The 25,217-nt window shown below is 35.3% G+C and overlaps 1 protein-coding gene across 2 annotated transcripts in view; it reads left to right on the forward strand.

Moving 5' to 3' along the window:
• Window positions 1-285: 285 nt before the first annotated feature.
• zmiz1a (zinc finger, MIZ-type containing 1a) overlaps window positions 286-25,217 on the forward strand; it is a 308,608-nt gene continuing 283,676 nt past the window's right edge. For both annotated transcript variants that reach the window (XM_039772925.1, XM_039772932.1), the window contains exon 1: window positions 286-528. The gene's annotated coding sequence lies outside the window, so the exon portion shown is untranslated. The remainder of the gene's footprint in view (window positions 529-25,217) is intronic.

Below are 25,217 nucleotides of genomic sequence, written 5' to 3' on the forward strand. Positions count from 1 at the left end.
ACACATAAAACCTCTGCGTTGTTAATACCTTGCTGTCATAATCATATGTGCATATTAATGACTATGTCCACACATTCAGCGCCAGCTTTCCTTTGTGCCTCGGGAGAGTTTGCACAAGAAGCGAGTTCGGAGGCAGGTGTAGCACTTCAGGTCTTTTGTTCAGAGGTGCTGTGGGAGAATTTGTGTGACTTGAAGAGCGCTGTATTCCAAGCTCAAGTGGCTCCCTTTCTAAAGGAAATCTGGGACAGATTTTGTCAGCAGCCACTAAGCATGGCCCTTTGGTAATAGAATAGCCAATGTAATTTGACACTTCAACTTGCTGTGCTCTCTGCTAGTTGATTCAGTTACTCACCCACGAACGCTGAGCTCCTTCTCTCTGTCTGTGAAGGAAAACGGAGGCAATTAAAAAAACAACAACAACAACAACGCACATGTAATCACAGAAGCCAAAACAGAACTGAATAAAACACAAGAAAACAGATCAGGAAAGGCAGAAGGATTCCTTTTTCTCTCAGCCGCCTCGGATCGGTAAGTAAGTTCCTTTTCTGTTTCCGTATCGGATTTCACACCTCTCTCGCTTATGACCGGGGAAGCTGCTTCGCTCTCTCTTTTTTAATCTAGTTGAATAGGTCTGTAGGAGAAACAATAGAATAGCCCGTTAGTTGATTTTTTTTGGTGCGACGGTGGCAGTGCGATGGATATTTTGTAGCAGACAGTTTGTGTGGTTGGCTATTACAAAGAGGTCCCTTCGGTGCCAGGCACTGTGTCTCCACAGCGTCGCTGCCGTGCATTGTGTGGCTTTGGAAATAAATCAAGACGGGCAAAGTGTGCGGTGAATGGCTTGGAGGTGGGTTCAGGTCACTTTCGGAGACATCCTGTAATCGTATTTTTTCCTCTTTCTGTGAGGGGGAGGAGGAGGAGAAGGTGGCGGCGGAGGTTACATTGTATTCTTGCACGGTTTCATTCTCTTAGCGCCACTGGCTTCTTCTAGTGCAGGCAGCACCGAGCTTGTGTGAATAATGCATGTATGCGGAATACACCTCAATAGAACACTTTCAGCTCATAGTAGCACTTCTCCGGCGGCCTGAAGTATTTGCATTTTTTGTCTCTCTCTAGCACACACACACTCTCTCTCTCTTAGGCGCCGAGAGTTTGGAAGGAATGAGAGAGCGAAACAAAGTTGAGAGTGCTTTATTATTGGAATTGCGGGGCACAGGTTAGAGGAAATACCTCCGGCGGGGGTCGTGTGTGCTTCAGACAACAGACATTGCTTCTGTGAATTCCTGGTGTCTGGATGGAAAAGCCAGTTGGGACCAGGGCCTCCCTCGCAGGGCAACAAGCAAGACTAGGTTTTCTTTCAGTACTGTACATCTGTCCAGGAAGCCAGGGAAACAGCCAGTGTGTCTCCTTTCAGTGTGTGTGTGTGAGCGCGCGTGCGTGTGTGTGGGTTTAAAGAGACAGGCTAAAAGTAGCCAGCTCTGTGTTCATACTGTTGTCAGAAAGTAAGTCTGCAAGTGACTTAAGGAAGGGGTGGAAGAGGAGGTAGCCTCTTGACTTCAGGAGGCACTGAATACTTGTAAACAGATGGAAACGAACCCAGACATGCAGACTTTGTCCGCTGTTTAGTCTACAGAGATCTCATTTGAATTTCTTTTTCCTCTCTTGCACAAGGTGTTTTGTAGCCCTTGATATTACGTTGTCAAACACATCTCCGGCATATTAACTTGTGCCTTCAGTTGTTTTCTGTTGCTGTAGTTAATTGTAGGGGGTGTGTATTTTTAAAACCCACTAAGCACAGTAGAGACTAGACGTGCCCCTCAAGTATTATTTGTCGTAAATTTCCGAAGATTTGTTTCTTTTCTTTTTTTTTTTTTAAGGATGAGGGTTTAGCTTTCTTCAGCCCTCATCTGGATTAAGCGGGGTTTTAAAGTGTCAGAATGGATGAAAATTCTTGATATTAATACTGCCTTTGAAATGATGTTAGTATTAAGGGTGAAAGTTTGACTGTTTCACTAAGGCGTTACTAAACACATACAGGCGGTGAAAGATTTGCTCATTTCCAAGTAATATTTTCTTCATGTTGTTTTTACAGCAGCAACATTTATTTGTATAGCAAATTTTCATACACATGATGTAGCTCAAAGTGCTTTACAAGATGTCAAAGAAATAGTTACCTCCTTATACAGTATATAGGATTACGTTCTTGTTATAGCATCTTGTTGAACAAGAACTGTATGAAGATAACTACCTAGTTATTTAGTTGAAACAGAAACCTTCATAACCTTTAGAAAGAATCTGGATGAAATATTGGGATGCACTTGATGGTCTCCTCTCGTTTGTCAAAGTTCTTAATGTTTTTTAAGAGTAAAAAGATTACAGGAGTTTTACAGTGTGTCATGTTGGGATTACAGGGGATAAATGCTGCAAATGAGAAAAGACCGTTCATTCTGCCAGGGTCATTTGGTCAGCTTATCAATAGACTGTTCCAATATCACAATCAGTCTATTAAAAAAGTGTATCCCATTATCTAACGCAGCTTATTAAAAGCCATCCATCCTAATGTCTCCTTAGCCTATTAACAGTCATCCATTGCAATATTTCATACAGCAGTTTGAAAATCATTTACTCTCATATCTCGCCCAACCTATTAAAAGACATCTGTTCCTACTTCTCATCAAGCTTTTCAGGAAAAAGTCAATTCTTTCGATATCTCAGCCAGTCTTTTACAAAGCACTTGTTCTGATATCTCACCTAACTTATAGAAATTATCTGCCGCAAAATCTTATGGAGATTTTGAAAAGTCAAGTGTACTAATATCTCATCCAGAGAGTGCAAAGTTATTCTGCTTATGAACAGTTCTCTGGTCCAGTATTTAATTTTAGCGTATAATAATATATTCCAGTATCTTCAATACTTTACCCAGTCTATGTAATATCAACAGTTCCAGTGTGCTATCCAACCTCTTAAAAGTTGACTCCCTGAGTATCTCATCCAGGCAATGAACAAATTATGGTCGCAATATCTCATTCAGCTTGTGGAAAGTCTTCAGAGTAGCTGGGTTTCACTGCATATATGGTTTAAATTAAATATACCAGTGTTGTGTGTCCTGCTGAATGTATGCATGTATCTTAACATGACTAGTGAGTCCACATTGTGATTGTAGGCTATACATTTACATATTTTGAAATTCACATTTGGATGTTAAGGTTGGTGGAAATCATTGTTTTGTCTTGTGGTCTTCTAGGCATTTTTGATGACAGTTCTAAAAAAATATGATTATTTTTAGTTTGTTAAAACTTTTTTCTTAAAATAATTATGATTACCATCCTTGTTTTGATCGGTTAACATTAGAAGAGCATTCATCAATAAATGTCACTTTCGTCATATGCACTTCTAGTTATTTGTACCAGTAAATTGCTTAAATTATCAATTTGTTCAGATGTAATTGAGAAGTTGAGTTTGGATAGTCGTTTAGTGGTATTGTTTATAAGTGTATAAATTTAAAGAAGAAAATAAACTGTGTAATAAATGTGATCTTGTATATACTATGAAGAATAGTACAAGCATACTTTATATTTTCATTTTGAAGACTTTAAATTTCCAAAATACAGATTATCACCAAAAATAAATTGACACGATTTGGGCCCAAATGTAAGCATTTCATTCATGAGATGGGGTCAAATATATATTTATCCTTTAGGTGTTCATTTGAACAATGTCTACAGTCTTATTTCTTTGCTTTTTTCATAATAGTGTATATAACAGAAGTCTGAGACATAATTATTGTACTTCCCTGGTTATGTAAATGTGTATTGAGTTCCTATGTAATTTGGAAATATGCTGTTCCAAACTTTCCTTAATAATATACAAATACCTTAATGGCTGTTTGCTAGTGGCATAGGATTTGATCCACTTGATTTTTTTTTCTTTCTGGTCTGGTCTGGTCTCTCAGTGAAGCTGGTGTTCTGACTCCCTTTTCAATGTGTTGACATGAGAGTGGAGGATTTAACTTGGCAGCTCAAACAAATGCACCATGAAAGGTTTCCTATGAGACTGAGTGCAAGTGTGTGTGTCTAAGAGGAGGCAAATGACTTGGGGTAGAGCTTTTTGTGTTGGTTTTTTTTTTTTCGGAGGGTTGGATACTTAGTCTTTTTGAAAAGTATTATAGTATTTTGTAGATGATTGAAAATATACTAAGTCAATGAACATATACCCAAACACCGGGTAATAATGTGTTTTTGTTTACATCTAGCATAGCACTTTGTGGTGGATAATTGCTGGGTCCCAAGCAAACTTTATTCGCTTTAGGAAAAAAATATTTTTTTCAGTTAAAAACCTAGCTTTTAAATGTCTGCCTTTATCTTGCATTGCTTGTATATTTGCTTTTCAGTGTCCATTTAGAACAACCTGTTTTGTGTTCATGTTGCATCGATATATTTTATTTTTGGTTGGTTTTAATATCTTGCTCCAAAGTAACAATTTGCAGAACTATATTTGCTTAGTGGAAATAAAGCATTGTTACCTATACCTGTGTGGTATGCTGACCTTCCAGCCTGGAATCAGATTGGGAAGAGAATTTGTCTTATACAAGAGAAGTTAATTTTCTTCCCCTGTTTCTTAGAGGGGCCCCAGTGTGAGCTTCTGAATTACCAGGGGCAGAAGCACTAGGCTGACCTCCTCCTATTCAAGCTGAGGATGTTGAAACACCAGCCGTCAAACAAAAGACACATTGAAATGGAGATCTGCAACAGAGCACGTGTGACTAAGCCTAGAGAACTGCATTTATTAACCGTGTTTTCCACAAACGAAAGAAAACTGTGAAAAGCAGAGGGTATTCATAACGGTGTGAAAACAGGTTTGATTACTGCTTGAGGCTTGTGGATGCACTCCTCTCTCCTCTCTCTCTCTCTCTCTCTGTCTCTCTCTCTCTCTCCTCCCCTCCCCTTTCCCTTGTGTGTGTTAGCTGTCTTCTGATCATGTGAACTGGAGCAAGCATTTAAAGAGCAGATGCTTCATAGTCCTTAAGTATAACAGAATTTAGTCTTCTTTTTTGCATATAATACAATAGTATATATATCATACTTTGAAATATAATAAAGGACCAATTGTAGTATATTTATGTTTGCAATCTTATTTAACTAGCTATATTCATATTGCAAATGGTAAATATCTGTATTCATATTTATATTTTTGCTTTTTTCCTGGCTTTTTTCTATTAGGCTTATTACTTGCTTTTGAAAAAAAACTTACATTTTTGTCAACACAATTTTTAACATTAACTGAAGTTATTTCCGTATGCAATAGAAGAATATAATTACTTTTGTTATCATTATTATATTGTACAGCAGCATTTTGTTTTAATGAAAAACACAAGTTTAGAAAATTGATGGAATTAATGGAAACAAAGTCCTTAGTTTGGCGTACACTCTGTAGTTTGCTCTCTTTTTCTTTTTCTCTCGATTTAATCATTTACCACTCAAGCTAAATATTTAACAGATTTTATGTATTGCAGTAGTTAAGAAGTATGTCTTTGGTAACATACACTCAGTTGGTGATATTCTCAGTTGTATACACTCACGTTTGACAGTTTTTTTTCTTTATACCTGCAAGTGACTGTTACATTAGTTCTTCATTTTGCATCACATATTTATATGGTCTTTATGCCTTTTGTACAGCTGTGTTAAAAAATGGAATTGGTAGTCAGTGAGTATAATTTTATACTGAGAGCTTACCTTTTCCTGTACATATTGTGAATGTAAATGCTTTATATAAACACTTAATCAGAAGCTTCTTTAAAAGCTCTGAACTCTGTTCAAAGAAGTACCTAAAATTTATTTAGTTAGGCTTGAAGTAAATTGATATGGAAGGTGAATGGTTTGGGAACCACAGAATGATTAGCCTGTCTGCCAGTAGCCCTATAAATCAATGTAAACCACTGGTCGTGGTATGTGTTTATGGATGGGGGGATGGGCATTTCATGAAGTGACACCCTTTATTGTCTTTATTCTTCTTGTAAGATTTATAGCAGCTTGTATTTTGTTTTCATTGACTCAGACAAATGAAACAAAATTTTGTTAGTATTTTGTGTGTATACAGTGTATATATATAGAGAGAGATAAATAGATTAGTGTAAACATTTATATACAAATCATTTAAAACTTATTTTGGTATTGGTTACAAAAAAAATCTCAGTACCAGTAAAATCTAAACACACCTAAGATCAAAATCTGAATTATCTAATGCACATTAAATGAATAAACAGAAAAATACATTATATGATTTAGCAGGTTTGTATAACAGGACGTATACTGACAGAAGTATAGGTGTGCGCTGAAGTATTTGCTTATGGAGCAGTCATAGCTCCTAAGATGATGTTGCATTACTTTGTGATACTGTTGAAGCCATGTAGTATTTTTTGCCAACTTTTTATTTGAGATTATATATGAATTTTACAGGTACACATTTAAAAAGTAGCATAACTTATGCTATATAATATATATATTTATTTGTATATGTATTTATGTATATATACATATATGGGTGTATATATATGTATGTATGTGTATATATATATGTATGCATGTGTGTAAATATATATATATATGTATATGTATGTGTATATGTATATGTATGTGTATGTGTATATATATATATATATACACACACACACACACATATATGTGTGTGTTAATATACTCAGAGATAACAAGTCTGTTAGACATGGAAAGCTACATATTTTGGTTGAGCTATTTTGCAAGTAGTAGTCAATAAAATGCTGTTATTATGATTTTAAGCAAATTGTATGCATTCATGTATATAGACATTTTCTGTCTGAAAACATCATAAAGTACCAAGCAAAATAGACCATGCCTGATTTGCCAAGGAAAAAGCTGTTTGTTTGCTACGACAATTTTGCACAGTGCTATAAAGAGCTGAGTTCAAAGAATATTATATAGTAGTTTATTCTCTCATGGTAATATCATGAGTTCTCTGTATAGACAAAGCATAAATTACTTTTAAAGAGATGTCTAGAAATTCAAATGCTGTCGCTAAGAATATCCCTATGTTCTGCATATTGTAAACAAAATGACCTGCATGTGTGACTTATGAAATATTTGTGAAAGCCATACATTTTCAAACCAAAATTCATTTCTAGGATCAGGTTTGTACTGATAAACCAACATATTCAGATGCACAGTTGAGTCCATAATAACAGAAAAGGTCAGCACATGGCACATATTCATTAAACTCTGATCTCAGCAGTTCTTTATATTTTTAAAACATAATTAGAGCAATTGTTTTAGTTTTTGCATGGTTATATCCATATTCCAGCATCAAGCAATCTTCTTTATTTATTTATTTGGTTTGTACAGTGCTATATACTGTATACCCTGCCGTTCTTTCTTATATTCTGTAAGTGCCTTGAGCATGGGAAAGGCACTATATAAATAAAATGTATTGTTATTATTATTATTGTTGGATAATTATTTAGTTGCAGCAATCACCTTCTTTAATTAGTGCTAAAGCTCACTTAATCAGTTAGCCTCATGAAATCCTTGACAGCTTATGTCCAGTAATGCATACTACTTACTGTCACTGTATAATGTAGCAATAGATTGCCTTTAAACACATCTTATAGTTTGTGTTGTAATAAATGTTGTGTTTGAAGCAATCCTCAGCATTCCTAAAATTATATCGTAAAAATGTACATACTATATGTAAGATGCTGAACATGTAAAAGAATGGCTAGAAGAAAAGCAAAACTTTGTTCCTCTTGATTCCTATAATAATTATCAAATTATTTCACTTTTTATTTATTATCAGTACTCGGTAAAAAGATGCGCATACAATCATTCTCCAATATTGGCTTAAAAGTATTTATAAGACAGTTTTATTTTGAATTTGAGTACTGTATTCTGATTTGTGGAATATAAAACCATTGAATTAACATTTTCCACCTCCTATTCATTGTGCAGTAATACTGTCTGTAAATGTATTCTTGGTGTGTTTTTTAACTAGTAAGAGTTATTTCTTTTTTGATGATCCCTCATCATTAGCATTTAATGGTGCTTGATGCAGTGCAAGTCTTCTCAGCATTTCTTTAATGAAAATCACTGTTACCTTTTACTCTCAAGTCAAGTATAAATCTCTCCTTATGTTTTAAAGCACACTTCAGAGCACTGCAAAGCAGTTTCACTGAAAGAAAAACCTCTTAGTATTAGACCTAGACTGAAAATATTTTTTGTTGGAATTAGTAATGCTTTATTAGATTTGGGGAATATAATAATAGTAATCCCATTTCTAGCCTCCATAGGAGAATTAAAAAGTGTAGTCCTCCCTTATACCTTTCAAGATAAACAATATGGTTAACAGTCCTCCTTGCAGTTAGCCCCAAAGAAGAATATGTCCAGCTCTTCTGTAAAATAGATAGTTAACAGATTTCAATTTTATCAGCAAAATTGTTTTCCTACAAATTTAAAAAAATAGTTCTTGATATATTTTTGATATTATTTTGAAGAGATGGAACTGCGTGGAACCATTAATGTTTATATTAAAAATTATACCACTAATTAAAATTGTTTGTTTTATTAAATTTTGAACTGAACAACTAAGGTTTGCTTTTAAAAGCACTTGTAAATTTTCTTTTTCCATCAAAAGTTTGAGATTTCTTAGTTCTGCCGTAAAACCATAAAATGCTTTAACAGTTACTCACTGGTTTTGTTATAGCTGTCCAGTTTTGTTTCTTGTACTTGCTTTGAAAGGGGCACTGCAGCTTCTCATATGAGAAAACAATATATTGAAATTGTACACGTCAGACTTCTTTTCTAAATAACATATTGGTGGTTATAGAAATAGTCAGTTAGGAATGACAACGTGCTTATTTGTGTGATTAAAGCAAATAGATACCATAATTCTTGATCTCATAATGAAAACATAAAATGAGATATTGATGTATAACTTACTAGCTGTGCAACATTACACTCTTTAGATACATAGACAGATGTTTGTTTTGGGTCAAATCCCCCACTGTGTATGAGCTAAAGTGGAAGTAGAGAATAAGTAGATGAGGTTGTTACTGTAGGTCCTTGTGTAAATGCACCCTATTTAAAACAGCAGGTAGGATTAGGTATATGTAAAGAATGGTGATGCAAATTCCTAAATTATATATAATTAAATGAAAAGAAAATAATTACTTCAGTATATTTTTAATGTAAAGATATGGTAAAAGTAAAATGTATAGTATATTCTACTTAATCTATTTCAGGGGTGAGATTACCAGGGCCTATCTTTTGAGCACTATCCTGAAAGACACCATTCCATTGCAGATCCCACTTCTTCTTCTTCTTTCGTCTGCGCACAAATCAGTCTGAAACTTACAAAGGAGCCAATTTGAAATTGCCAGAAAACTTAAGATGCATATCTTTAAGGGAGTGTTAGGAAAACTCTGAGTACCCATGTATACATGGTTAGGACATGGAAATTCCACTTGGACAATATCCAGGTGTAAAATTTACAGTATATGCATTTATATTTATATCTGTAAGCCAGTAGTGGTATGTCACTGTGCCGCTCGGTAAAATATACTGCTGCTTGAAAGATGGCAGCGTGAATTAAGTTATACTGTTGACTTAAATATTTAAAATTCATTTCCAAGCTTTTTGTGTCCACTACAGCTGTGTCATTTATTTTCAAAACATTTTTCAATATTAGAGAAACATAGCAGGCATGACTTTTAGATGATTGGCCACTTTTTAGGAAGGTCCCCTCTCAACATCCTCTGGTAAATATTAGTTATCATTTAATATAGCAAAGGGGAGTCAGTTTTCAACAGTCTAGGCACCATAACTTGTACTACTGTACATTAAAAAAGTTGCAAGATACAAGCATCATCTAGGATTAAAGGTGGCAACATGTGATGATGGAAATAGTCCTGTCATCTCTATTGTTCTTAGTGTTTTTATGTAATACACTTCTGTTTGTATATCTATTCTTGCCATTTATTTAGAGGTGTTCCTATTTTCATCTCTATAATCATATTGCTTAATTATCACTTCAAGACTTCTATAAGTTTTCCAGAAATATTATTAAAGTCAAAAACATGTCTCTTTTATACAGTTTTCTTTTAAACTTGTGCATGTTGTCTGATGTGCTTGCAAATGCTTGCCAGACACTCACCCATTTTACCCCCTTCTTGCTGCTTTATTATAGCTGTTACCATAGCAGTTTATTTTAAATCAATTGTTCTGTTTTTTCTTGTTTACTAGAGAAGGTACCATGTGTTGCCAGAAGCTTAATTTAAAAATTGGAACATTTGAACAATCATTGACTGGGGCATTCCATGAACTGATTTTTTTTTTGTGTGTGTGTGCAGTTTATTGTTATATTTATATGACGGAAACATCTATATTTGATATGCAGTAAGCACTGTATTTTTAATTCATAGACCTATTATTATTTTAAAATTAATTATTTATTTGCTAATTATTTCAATCGTGATCAACACCAGCTCAAGGCTAATGCAGAAAATTAAGTTTTCTGAACTGTTATAAATGGGTTCAGAGAATGGGGGGATGATTCACAAGTCCTTCCAGATTTATTTGTTTGATCTTTTTTAATGTTTTTACATACAGTATATTGCAACATAATCTGTAGGCGTTTTTCCAAGGCACTTTATTATGTTTCTGTATTGGAATGAATACTTTTATGTTTGTGTTTTGTATGTATATAATGTTTTTTGGGAAAATACATCTCTGTTTTGATGGTTTGAAAAGTTTCATGATGCAAAAATGGTGGTGATGACTCCAGTGACCTTTATTTATTTATTTATTTAACAAACCAAAGAAACTCCTCATTGAATCCATGGCTTTGGGGTGCTGCTTAGGGCACTTTTTCTTTCTTTATTTTTCCCATTTTCAGCTTTTAAGGTAAATAACTATTTTATTGAGGATTTAGAGCACTAATGTCTTATATGTTGTGCAATAATATTAAAATCTTAAGCAGTATATTAGATTCACTTTTGTTTGCTATCATTCCTCTTTAGTGAAAGGTTAAATGTGCACATTCTCAGTAGACATCATAAGTAGATTTACTCAGTTGTTTTGCTGCTACTATCAAAGTAGCATAGCATAATTGGTTCCTAATCCTAACAACTAGAAAAAACTATTTCTTCAGAGGTACTGTAAATGTTTATTTTTTAATTTTATTTTTAGTTTCTGATCTTGGGTGTCTCTTAATACTTTCAAGACTAATTAAAGTGATTAGGACATATTCTTTGATGAAGGTGCCCTAAATGTGAAACTTGTGCTCCATGTTTGTTAGCATTGAATTCAAAGTATCACATTTGTTGAAAATATAGGGCATAATCTTATGTAAAAATTGGTTTAGACTTTTATTCTTTAGAGATTTGTATTACTTTTTCTTGTGAATTCTTTTCTTTTTTTGACTTCAGAAGATTAAAATGACTGTATTAGCAAGTCTGGAATTAATATGAACCATGTTAAAATTCTAAAGCATACATTTGGTGAAACTGGTTATTTTCTAAACATGCTGCAAACTATAAAATATATAAGTTAAGTGGTTTTTGAAAAAAGTGCGTGTTAAAAATAAAAAAGCTGCTTTCCTATTGCTTGTTTTCACCAGTTCTAGCCAGTTTCTTGAATGTTAGCTATTAAGGTATATTGCTGAAATTAAAAAGCAGTGAATCTAGAAGTGCTGCTAAATGGAAAGCTGAGGGTGTGGTGGTTACTTGATGCCCCCCACCACTCATTTCCCTGACGACATAGTCCTCATGATGAAGTGATATAAACCCATACACCCTCCCCTCCTCCACCCTTGAACAAACATTGCAGACAGGATACAGCTTGTTCTCATGGTGCTTGTAGGATTTCCTAAAGCAGCCAAACATTTTGATGCTGTTTTGTCTGGTGCTTGTAGCTGAAATTGCAGCATGTTAGTATTAAGATGGTGGCAACAAATCTCAAAATTCTAATTGAACAGTTGAAAGAAAAGCACTTGTGAAAGCATTTGAAAAGAAAGCCGCATTGCCAATACTTTACTTAGTCAATGATACTCATCCAGTGGTCTTTCCAGATGCACTTAAGCAGCTTAATTTATCAGAACTGAAAGCCATTGATTTAAAGATGAGGCCATGGTGTAGGGCTAGCAGAGATGAACTTCTCGGTATGTGAGCATTGGTGAGATTCCTTCCACATTCCTAGGACATTCAGACCTCAAGAGATTTTTGATTTTAAAATTAGCCCAACATGAATGGAAGCATAAGTGTACCTTGCAGTGGAGACGTGGTCTATCTAGAGAAGTTTTTATAATAATAATAATACATTTATTTTTATATTGCCTTTCCCATGTTTTCTGTATAACACTTAATGCTCTCAAAATAAGCTCCATTTTCTTTGCAACACATTTTTGGAATTAAAGGGTGTAGAACAAGAATGAATGATTGAGAAAGATTCTGACAGTTTAGCTTTAGTTAACAACTACATGCAATTGCAAACTTCATTCAGGCGGTCAATTCATCTCGTAAGGATCAAGTTGTGTATTGTATTTGTATTTTCCTTTTTCTGTTCCTTTTTATTTTAAAATTTCTTTCAAAATAAATATTTTATGGATGACTTGGAACTTTTCAGATTCTGTTTCACTTGGTGGACTGTATACACTTAAGGATGTAAAGTGTTAATTGAGTAAACATTTCTCCTTCTTTTTGGCTTCCAACTAGACTTCTCAGTAGTCCTTGAATTCATGCCATTTTAAGACTCAGGTACAATTAGGTCATTGCTCAGAAAAATTACAGTTGTTTTCAGATTCAGTTACAGATCCATTTACATAGATAACCTGACACCTGTTGGTGAAACAAAATATTTGGCAAAGCTGTGCTAGCTAAAATAGTTAATTTCCTTTATGAAACGCATGATTATGGCAATTGCTCTTATATGCATAGATGTGACTGTACATTTAAATTATGGATTAATAGGTTACAGGTAGCTATGCCATTTTTCTCAGAAACATCCACTTTTATTTTGATATGTGCCCTCCTACTTACAGTGACCCATTTTACAATGTAATCTATACTAATAAAAGGCAAAGCCCTCACTCACTCACTCACTCACTTACTCACTCATCACTAATTCTCCAACTTCCCGTGTAGGTAGAAGGCTGAAATTTGGCAGGCTCATTCCTTACAGCTTACTTACAAAAGTTGGGCAGGTTTCATTTCGAAATTCTACACGTAACGGTCATAACGGTTGATAATGGTCGACAACGTCCGCCATATTGAACTTTCTTATTTATGACCCCATCTTCACGAAATTTGGTAGGCGACTTCCCTGCGCTAACCGAAACCGATGTACGTACTTATTTCAATGGCATGAAGCCACTGTCGGCCGCCATATTGAACTTTCCAAACGTCACTAATTTTCCAACTTCCCGTGTAGGTAGAAGGCTGAAATTTTGCAGGCTCATTCCTTACAACTTACTTACAAAGGTTAAGCAGGTTTCATTTTGAAATTCTACGTGTAACGGTCAACAACGTCCGCCATGTTGAACTTTCTTATTCATGGCCCCATCTTCACGAAATTTGGTAGGCAGCTTCCCTGCGCTAACCGAAACCAATGTACGTACTTATTTCGGTGCTATGACGACACTGTCAGCCGTCATATTGAAATTTCCAACGTCACTAATTCTCCAACTTCCCGTGTAGGTAGAAGGCTGAAATTTGGTACTTATTTCGGTGTAATGATGCCACTGTCGGCCGCCATATTGAAGTTTTCAACGATCTTTGTTACTTATGGGCCCATCTTCAAGAAATTTGGTACGCGGGTTCCCAACGCTAACTGAATCCTACTTACGTACATATATATGTCCATAGCCTGTAGCTCGTTCACCGTGTGAGGCAGCGTTGGGTCCCCCATCCCAACGCCTCCCACGTTGTTGGCTGCCTGCCTATATAAGGCTGTCCGTCGCTCCAGTCTCTACATTCCCTTCCTTGCTTTGCCACGGGATTCACGTCTCCCTGCTGATAACTACAGCCTTTTTATTTAATCCACGGCTTCTCTGCTGTTTTATTGTTTATTTATTACGATTACAGTTATTGTGTAGGTATTTTAGACTTACTTAACATTGTTCAGGTACCCATTTCTGTTACTGTTCCAACCATACCCCCATTAACATGTCTATCGAGGTGATCACCATCGATCTAAGAACTGTCATTTACCGAGTGGTTTCCATGCCCGGAGATGGCACCTGCCTTTTCCTTTCTCTGTGTTACATATTGCACAGCCATATCAGGCTCACTCTTGATATCCGGAGGAACATTGTGTCTTATGTATTGAATGACTGGGACAGGTTCAAGGTGTGGACTGATGACGGTACAGGAGATAATTATACTACACAGGAGCACTAGAAGAGTGAAATGCTTAAGCCCTTCACCTATGGATCTGCATGTGAGTTGATGGCTGCCACTGAATTGTTCGGTTGTCACTTTCAAGTGTACCGAAATGGCCAAATATTTTACACCTTTCAACAACCATCAATGCCTCTTAAACATCTTAGATTCACAGGGGACGATTTCAGTAGTGGACACTTTGATGTTTATGAATGTTTAAACTCTCAAAAGCTGGATGTTAAGTTATTGATGAAACCGGTTGTATGCTTACCACACTTGACAGATGCCGAATGTCACTTCAACACAAGTCCTACAAATACTGTCGTAATTGAAACAAACCATGAAACTCAAGCTGATTATGACAGCAGCAATCCAAGCTGTGAGATTTGAGACAAGATTACTGTTCACATGGCCAACTGTACGTTGCATGCTCAAGAGTAAGCTCAGCGCACAACTTGGTCATATTACAACCGGAGGGCCGAACTCACAATGTGGTATACAAAGAGATCCTTAACAAATAATTATTGGCATATTTTCCCTCAGTTTAAAAAGGTTTAATTTTCTTCTTAATAAATATTTTAAGGCAGTACTTGCATGTAAGCGCTGGTATTTTGCTAGTCTATACTAATAAAAGACAAAGCCCTCACTGACTGACTGACTGACTCACTCACTCACTCACTCACTCATCACTAATTCTCCAACTTCCCTTGTAGGTAGAAGGCTGAAATTTGGCAGGCTTATTCCTTACAGCTTACTTACAAAAGTTAAGCAGGTTTCATTTCGAAATTCTACATGTAACGGTCGATAATGGTCGACAACGTCCGCCATGTTGAACTTTCTTATTTATGGCCCCATCTTCACGAAATTTGGTAGGCGGCTTCCCTGCGCTAACCAAAACCGATGTACATACTTATTTCGGTGGTATGACGCCACTGTCTGCCGCCATGTTGAACTTTCCAACGTCACTAATTCTCCTACTTCCCGTGTAGGTTGAGGGCTGAAATTTGGCAGGCTCATTCCTTACAGCTTACTTACAAAAGTTAAGCAGGTTTCATTTCAAAATTCTGTGCGTAACGGTCATAACTGTCGGCCGCCATAATGAACTTTCTAACGGTCTTTGTTACTTATGGGCCCATCTTCAAGAAATTTGGTACGCGGGTTCCCAACACTAACTGAATCCTACTTGCATACATATATACGTCCATAGCCTGCAGCTCGGTCGCCGTGTGAGGTGGAGTTGGCACTCCTGAGCATAATCTAATTTTGAAGGTTAGGGCACCAATAATGTTACTGAGAAACTTACAGCCACCGAAGCTTTGTAATGGCACGAGACTTCAGGCCACGTCTCTGCAAAAGAACCTAATTGAGGCAATTATTTTTACTGGCAGTGGCTCATAGGAGAGAGTTTTTTTTTCCTTGCAACCCCCTTTTTACCCGCTGATCTCCCCTTTCAATTCAGACACCTCCAATTTCCTGTAAGGCTCTGCTTCGCAATGACAATTAATAAGTCTCATTGACAGACCCTACAAAAGGTTGGCATTGATTTGAGGCAAGATTGCTTTTCACATGGCCAACTGTACAGTGCATGCTCAAGAGTAAGCTCAGCGCACAGCTTGGTCATATTACATCCGGAGGGCCGAACTGACAATGCGGTATACAAAGAGATCCTTAACAAATAGTTATTGGTATATTTTCACTCAGTTTAAAAAGGTTTACTTTTCTTCTTAATAAAAATTTTAAGGAAGTACTTCACCCCTGCGAAGCACGGGTATTTTACTAGTAGGTTATAAGTTACGGTTTTTGTCAACTGTTTTATATGCACCAGAAACTGTTTGAATGAGCCAACCACTATTTTTAATTTCCTTGTGTTTGTTATGTCAATGCTTTCTGATCGTCCATGAAAAATAAGTCTGTTACCCATATCAAAACATAAATGTACAGAGAGCTCTTGCTTAAAATTATGAAGTATGGCTTAGAGTAAGACATGGGACTGTAAACCGCAAGGTTTCTGGTTCATTTCTCATCACAGATTCTTTGTGTGATCTTGAGAGAACCACTTGAAATATCAGGGAGCTGACTGTTAAAATGTGTAAACAATGGCATTGCACTGAGTCAGTAAATCACCGTGGAATAGTTTTTACTATTGAAAAAGTATATGTCTTCAAACAACTAAATATGCTATAGTGCTAAAAACTATTTTCCTTTATGTTTTACTAGGATAAGGCATGGAAAATAGGTTTATGTTAACAAGATAATTAAGACTAGAAGACATGTTGCAACTTTCCTTGCATATGATGACAAGAAGCAGTAATACTGCATACCTTTGTCTCATCAAGGCAGCATGTTTCCCCAATCAGATTATTATAGAGGCATTGTTGACTGCTTGTTGATGACTTTTGACACCATTGCCTTTAGTTGCCTAAGGGCAGGATCTATTTGCTGGCAGAATTTGCTTGGTTTGGTTGTTCAACTGGCTCAAGCTCCAAACCCGTGTTCCATATGTCTGCTTGGTTGCTTCTACAGTGTAGCTCTACAGTATTTTTGTTTTGTTTTTAGCAGCTAGTTGAGAGTCCCACGTTGTGTGTGGTCAGATTTGAAAGCCAAGAAAACTATAGACAGTTCTGGTTTCCTCAATGTTTCTAGAATGTTCTGACAGAATATTTAAAGCACTAGACTATGCAAGAATATTCAACAAGAAAAACTGGCTTTAAGTTCAATGGAAACTACAAAAAAACATGTTTATGTGCAGTATGAGCCAGGTGTGCCAGTGCTAACTGCATTTTGATATTTTTAAATTGTCTTAATGCACTGGATTATCTGTTATTTTACTTTTTAGATTAGGGGTACACTGCTTACACCTAAATATTTTCAGATTCTGATTATCAAAAGCTCTTGGCTTATTAAGTGAAATGAATGCTTTTTGGGGGAAATGGAATCAATTTAATACCCTAGTTTTCCAAATTCTCTCAGTATAAGTGAAAGTGTTTCAATTGCTGCGGTTTTAAGAGTTAATGAAGTATTGAACTGACTTGCAAAAATGAACTTTATTGTATAGTTTTTAATTAAATAATAAGAATGCAGGCTAAGGTTTCATAGAAAATAGATATTTTACACTCACGTCATAATAAATATTTTACAAGCCTCGAGTCTTTCTTGACTTCAACAGTGTCCTTTTTTAAAGGTTTATTTGTCAATGTATTATTTCCAGTTCCTCTTTTAAGGTTCTAGACTTGCACGTTTTGATTCTTCATAGTCTTTTGATAGTTGTTTGACTGTCTAAATGCAGAACCAACTTGCTGATTAGCACTACAAGAGTAGAGTGCAATATTGTATTGAACATGTGAGTACTAAAATGATTGACTTCTGTGTAAATGGGTTTAAGATTAATGGGAGGAGGCTTTTTCACAGTGGCAGAATTCTTTAAGATTGATTTGACATGGCTGATAATGAATGGAAATGCTATTAAGTTGAACTTGCTCCTCTTTGGGACAATTTATGCTTTTAAATTTTGTAAAATCTACTTTGGGTCATTTATTAAAAAGAACATTAAGGGGTACCTTAAAGTATCAAACCGTATCTGGATATCTTAAAAATCTCATCCTTAATGGATTATAAAGTAATTTGATGAAATTGTGAGAGTGTTTGAGGACATTTACAAAAAGTGTGACATGTACCTGTGAAGATTATCCACAGCTTGCCTCTTTAAAGTTTCTTTTAACTGTTGAGCTTTAGTATTGATGTTTGGAATTTGTCCAAACAGTTTTTGATCAATCTTATTCCAATTTTAATAATGTGTGGACATGGATCTCATCTTAACGCTAATCCATTATAATACATACTCATGCACACTACCAGCTTTAATCCACACTGGGGTGTTTCAGAGACTCTAATCAACATAACCTAAATGTCTTTGAAAAATGTGAAACTGGAATGACCAGAGGAAATGCCATTGTAGTCATGCACAGAATGTGCAAAATCCACATATACTGTAAATGGGCTGCAGTCTGGACCCGGTCATTACCATTGCATCATGATGCCTTTGTCTGACTTTTTTGAAAGTACATTTATTTATTTTTTCTAATCTTGAATGATGATCTATATATATAATTCACTAAGGCAAGACACCCATGGAAAGGCAAGACACACATGGAAAGCACGCTGGAAGGGGCGTGGATTCACTAAGCCGCCAAAAAGTAAGACACCTATGGCGCACGCAGGGAGGAGCCACGCCCACCAACTCCAAGACCATTGGATACGACGACAACTGGCAGAGCCACGCCCACCAACTCGGACGCAACGACACAGAAAGAACGGCGTCATTTATATTCGTCTGCTGTAGAGGCCTCATGTACCTCCGAGCTACCTTGACTGTTCATAGAGGCATGTTCTCGCGGAGGTGAGTCGCCATATGCGCGTGTGAAACGGTTTGCGAGGGGTTTCCCATGGGATCCTTAAAACAATCCTTTACAACTGAGGTTAAAACACAATGAAGTAAGCAGTCTTTAAAAACCGAGTTTTCGGTTACCGCGTGCACCATAGCAAACTGTTTTACACGCTACATACAGCAATTCGCATCCGCGACAAACATTCGTCTTCTTCACTCACGGACAATTATATGTTGCTCTCTCCAGAGTTCCATCTTTTCATTCAGTTTCTGTTGTATCCTCAAACCCTCCCTTTTTAGACAACTGTGTCTTTCCAGAAGTGTTCAACCATCAATAAATAATTATGCGACGTTTGTTATGCCACGGGTTCACTATTGTGTTGTATTTTGCTCCTCTCCACAGTTTCATCTTTTCATTCACTTACTGTTGTATTCTCACACCAACCTGTTTTAGACAACCATGTCTTTCCAGAAATGTTTAGCATTCAATAAATAATTATGCATGAGATTGAGCATGTGTCTACCCGGCGCAGAGAGGCGTGGGTAAGCCGTTAAACCCCATTCGGGCTGCAAACCGTGGAATTCCCACTAAGTGCGACTCATACGCTCCCACTGGTTACGTCCCTACCCTTTGTACACACCCCCCTCCCACCTCGCTACTGCTGTGGTTGGGTGTCTTGGTGGATTATATATAGAAAAGCAGCCAAAACCGCACAGAGCAATGAAACGTCTATGTGAGTCACAGGTGCATCTGGACTGTGTAAAGACGACAACGACTTAAGTGACGAGTTGGAGGTGGGCACATGAGCGAGCAGTGCATACTGAACAAGAAATCAGCAGACTAGCATGACAGAGGGAGCTGAATGGACGTCCTTCTCCTCTCCTCCTGTTCCACACTCCGCACCTGAGCGCCGTGCAGCCCCATCATTCTGTCTGGCAGGAGAAGGCGCAATGGTGGTCCGCCAGTTTTCAGTCACGGACGATTGTGTGTTGGTTACTTCCGTGCATTGTTATAATGTTGATTTTCTTGTTGATTTATTACATTACCGATTTTTCAAATGTTAATTTTGTGCTTAAAAATCATTAAAAAACCGGCTTGATTATGCGGCGTATGGTAGGCTAGTTTGTACTATTTATTCTTCAATCTACTTGGACATGCCTACAATCACCTCTACTGGGACATTTTAGAATTGCCACTAAACAGAGGGAGGAAAATCGGGACACTCATGGGACTCTAACAAAGGTGCACAATAATTCCTCACAGAGACTCTCCAAAATTGAAACAAATGTTTCTGACACTTTGTGCAGGTAATAGTTTTGATTTCCTGATTTTTTTTTTTTTTGTTTTTTTGATGGATTTTCTTAAATAATTTCTAAAAATGTGTAAAGCTAGAAAAAATCCAAAATACATCAAAATTTCTTAAAAGACAACTTGTGCAATTATGGATATGTTGATATATAAAACTTTTTATTGTGGATTCTATCTACAAATGTAGTTTTATGGTCTTGTAGTGCATATTATATGCTAATGATTATCTCATAAAGCCAAAGGTACTTTTCCTGTATTTCACCTTAAAAATATATGCAATCTAAAGAAGTATTTTGTTGCAGTATTGACCATTCATCAGTAGAAACTTACTTCATCAGTTTATTATTTTATCTTAATGCCACATATTTCTATTTTATTTTCTTCATAGCAATAGAAGACTTTTTTATTTTCTCTTTGAGAAAAACTAAATTTCTCTTACAAAGTTAGGCAACACTTGGTTTAAATAAGTGAAAGACTCAAATGATGTCCTACTGTAATTTGGTTTCATTTTTACATAGCAGTGTAACAGAATCGTGACATTATATTAAAATGAGCTAACACATAGCACTATTAAAGAGTGAAAATTGAAAAGCAGAATGTCAGCTCATGCCTTATTCATAAGCTTTTATAAAATGTTTTACTGTCTCTTGGCACCAGAATCCTTTTTCTTACTCTTTGTTGCAGTGCTAGCTTTTTGGTGATTTCCTTTAATGAAGTCTATGAAGGAATTCATTCTGTAGTCAAAATGTAATAAACATAGCAAATTGGCCTGATACTTCTGCCGTAAACAAATTGTTACTTGACAGTGTGTTTTATGGCCACTTTAGATGTTTCTGAATTGGAAGATAAGCTGAAAGAAACAGATTTTAAAAGAAAGCTCTCACATTCTACTCTTCTGCAGGTTTTGTTACTGATTTCCTGTTTTAATTTTGGTTTAATATCTATAACTCTGCATTTATTGAATATGTTTAGTTCTTACAGACATAAAATAATAAAGGCTTTTGTGAAATAACTTATTTTATTATACTTTCTAATTTCCTTTGGGAATTGTCTTGAGTATGATGTCTTTGTTTCATGATGTGCTTCTTGTAGCTCTGCATGTCCCATGTAAATTTATCATACATCATATACATACCCTGTACTTAATTTTATAAGTTCATAGCTTTAAAACTAGCTATCTAAACACTATATTCTGCTAATTACGTTTCCTGTATCATTAATGATCTTCAATTTAAGGAATACCATTTGTACAAATTATGGGTATTTAAAACAAGTTATTAGGAATTCCTGGTTCATCTTGAGTATGTTTATTGCTATTCAAATGTCTTGGACTGCAAAAAGATTTGAATGCTCCAACTTCCCATCATTTTTGTAATTAAAAGCAAAGTCTCTTATTTGGTTCATCCAGGAATTCCATTTAAACACCTCTTCTGTTTTGCAGAAGGTTCCTTCTGACTACACAGTATACCTTTTGTAAAATATACCAATAAATAATTCAGTCAGGCAGTTAATGTTGATTTTGTACACTTCAAGAATACATTTCAGCATCTGTCACTTTGGACTAAAATATTTTGTATAAGGCATTACTTAACCTCTTATAGAATGACCCACAGTCACATCCAATTTATATGCACATGAATTCCAATAATAAACTTTTTTTAGGTTAAGTTTTTTTTTTTAATCTTTGTGCTATTTTCTCATTTTAGAATACTGATTATTTTAATTAAACTGATGTTAAGTGGCATTCCAGTTGTATCACTTCTTTAATCTTTTTCTGTTGTACACAAAATAATTTTTTGTTACTTTAGAGCCAGTCATTTAACATTACATTTAAACAGAGTCTGTGATGATTGTCCCAATTTAGTTTTAAAGGTTTTGCAAAAAGTTTTACCAATTTATCTACTCACATTGCTGAGTTCTGTTCCATTCAGAATGTTTGCATCCCATTCCTACTCTTCGTATTCGGGGCCCGGACAAATAAAAAATAGGGACACAGTGAAGAAAAGTGTTGACTTTAATCTTGATCGTTCTACTTTTAATATTGTTGTTTATATCATGATTAAAATAGAATGTTGTAAACTTCATCTTAAAATTGATGTTCAATGTACTACAGTTTTTCAAACCCCATTGAAACAAAAGTAACATGTTAAATGCTTCATATTGTTAGTGGTTCCGGACCCATTTGTTTATTGCTACTTTCTCCTTAAATGGACTTCCTCTTGCACCAAGAGGAACTGCAGGCAGTGATTGCCACATCAAGTGTAATTCTTAGGATTTTAAATGATAAGAGAGCTGTAATATCATAAGGTTAATGTATTCTGTGTGACGATCACTAGAGCGAAAGGAAGCCAATTTAAGGAGCACGTAGTGATTAACAACTGGGACTGGAAATATTTATAATACAAGGCATTTAATGTGATTAAAGTGGAAATTTCAAGATTAAAGTTGACACACTTTGTCCCTATTCTTTTATTCTCCGTGGTCCTATTATGCTTCCATACTACTCTGCTTTTCAAGTGAAAGCAGATTTTTTAGGGTATGTTTTTATTAGCATTGTAATTATTAAAAAAAAATACTTTCAAAGGGACACATTCTTCAGCCAGCATGAGTAATTTTACCAAACAGAAGCTGATTTATAGTGTAGTAGGGGATCATATGTAAGCAGTGGCAGGTCTCTGACTTTAGGTTAGCCATTTACCATGCAAATGTTACAAATGCATTGGTTTTAAGAGTTTAGGCTGACATTTTATAGTAAGCAATTGGAAAAATAAATATTGTTTAAAAGAGGTACAAAATCAAAATTCAAACATTCTCATCAGAATGATGTGAATTGGTAAATGGTTCTGCCATGTACAGCATCTTATTTACACAAACTCTTTAAAGTTGCTATTGTAATAATAATACAGTACTTTCAAATCAGATTGTCAGTAATTCACTTTGTCAAGTTTATAATTTGCATTTTAAGTTAGCTTGTTAATAATAATGAAAAGTAACGTTTATCTGACCTAGTCAATTCATTTAAAATTTCAAATGTCACAAACTAGTAATGCATTCATTTTCTAAATTTCTCCCCTCTTTTTAACATTAGTTTTAGAACTGAAAAGTGTGATTTCACAATTCTTTACTTTTCATAGGATTCCTGTAAAGAAGTTAGTCAAGAGATCCTCTGAGGTCGAAAGCACCAAACATAAGTGATCAGACACTTGCTAATATCTATGTCTGTGAAGTGATCAGACATTTGCTAATATCTATGTCTGTGAAGTAATCAAGGATTAGTCATTAAACAGGACTGACCTATACAGCAGTAAGATATTCGTAATTGGAAATGGTAAGCCTGTCACTCCGATACAAGTCCAATTTATGGCATATGTGCTGCCACTGCTTTTTATTGTTTTTCAAACATAGCTGTGTATGTTTTGGCTTTAAAAAAAAAACAGATCACTAATGTTTAGTACTTGCTTATTTCTTTGAAAACATGAGATATGTAGTATTAGCAGCCCCGCTAAGTACTTATTGATGGTATTGCCAGTGAAGTTTTCTCATTCTTCTGACATCTCCATGAGCCTGGTGTTCAATCCTTCTGCATCCCAAACACATGTAGATAGGGTTCATTGGTAACTGCAGATTTTACCTAATGGTTATTGGGTTAATGTATGTTGTTCTTATTAGCCCATAGTCCACCTCACTATCATTTTCAAATTCCATTATTCAACTGTAAGATGTTACAAATTAAAATGTTTGTAACTCACAGAGAATTGCTTACATCATCACCCTTTCAAAAGTATATGGTACATGAATCAATTGGTTCATTCTGTTTTTGCTTTATAATGGAATATAATTGGCAATAAAGACACCCTTTTATTTATTTTTGTCTTGGAAGATCAGAGGTATTTTTCCATTTTAAATTAAACTGTGGAGGATTTTTAAATAAAAGGCACGATTTCCACAGGCACATGCTGACACATAAACCCTGGTATCTTCCCTCATTAATGGCTAGTTAAATGTCAGGAATAAACTTTACTATATTTGTCTCCATTACAAGTTAAATAATAATGATAAATTTTATTTTTATGAGAGCACCTCATCAACACATTCCTACACTGCTCGCCTAACTTGAGCAGCACTTCAAGATCATGTTGTGCATCAATAAATATCTAAGTACATCATTACATTTTGGGCTTTTACAAATATTTTACAAAAATGTTGCGTTTTTTTCCATTGTATTTAAACACTTTTTTGAAATATTGTGTATATATTTAGTAACCTTGTATAAATCAAGGTTATCAAGTCAATGATATTTGAAGGACTGGTTAAAAATAACATTTGAATAAATTATTTTGTTAAAATCTATGGCATACGTTTCTATATGAAACATATAGTTTGGTCATATTGTATTGTGTTCTCTTTGGGTGGTGGAATGAGACATGTTACTGTGTCAGGACTTTAGAAGTCTGGGTTCAAATCATAGCCTGCTCACAGTCTGTGATGAGTTGATTACATTCTCTTTGTGTTGGTATGGGTTTTGTCTAGCTATTCTGATTTTTTACATTACAAAAATGTAAAGTTAAGTTAATTCATTTGATTTTTTGTAATAGTAAGGCCATCTGTACTGGGTTGAGTCCATCCTTTTGCTGCTGAAATAAGTAGGATTGCAAATTTGTGAACCGTGTAACACAAACTGTATTACAAAAAAAATTTCAATCTTAATACATGTGCTGAACATCTAAGTTAAATGGTATAGTTAAATCTAGTTTAGCTTTTTATCAGAATGTACTAATTGTAAATATGTGTTCCATTTAATTGTATTATTAATCACTTTGACTGGACATTTTATGTTTAGTAGGTGTGTAATTAGAATACAGCAACTACGTAGGCTAAAATAAGCAGTTGCTGACTCAATAAGTTATTTGCCCTATTACTTAACCGATCACCACATTGCTAGTTATTATTAGTAATTATTGCATAGTTATTTACCCATTCACTTTCCAAATCTATTAAACAGTTTAAATGGAAAAAGACATCCAAACAAGAAAGTACATGGGGGTAAGCTGATATTGGTGAGAAATCATCATCCATGCATCCTCACCACTCCATATTTTCAGTTACTGTTTATTGTTCATTTAAGA

Source organism: Polypterus senegalus, chromosome 1, assembly GCF_016835505.1.
Source record: "Polypterus senegalus isolate Bchr_013 chromosome 1, ASM1683550v1, whole genome shotgun sequence".
NCBI lineage: Eukaryota > Metazoa > Chordata > Cladistia > Polypteriformes > Polypteridae > Polypterus > Polypterus senegalus.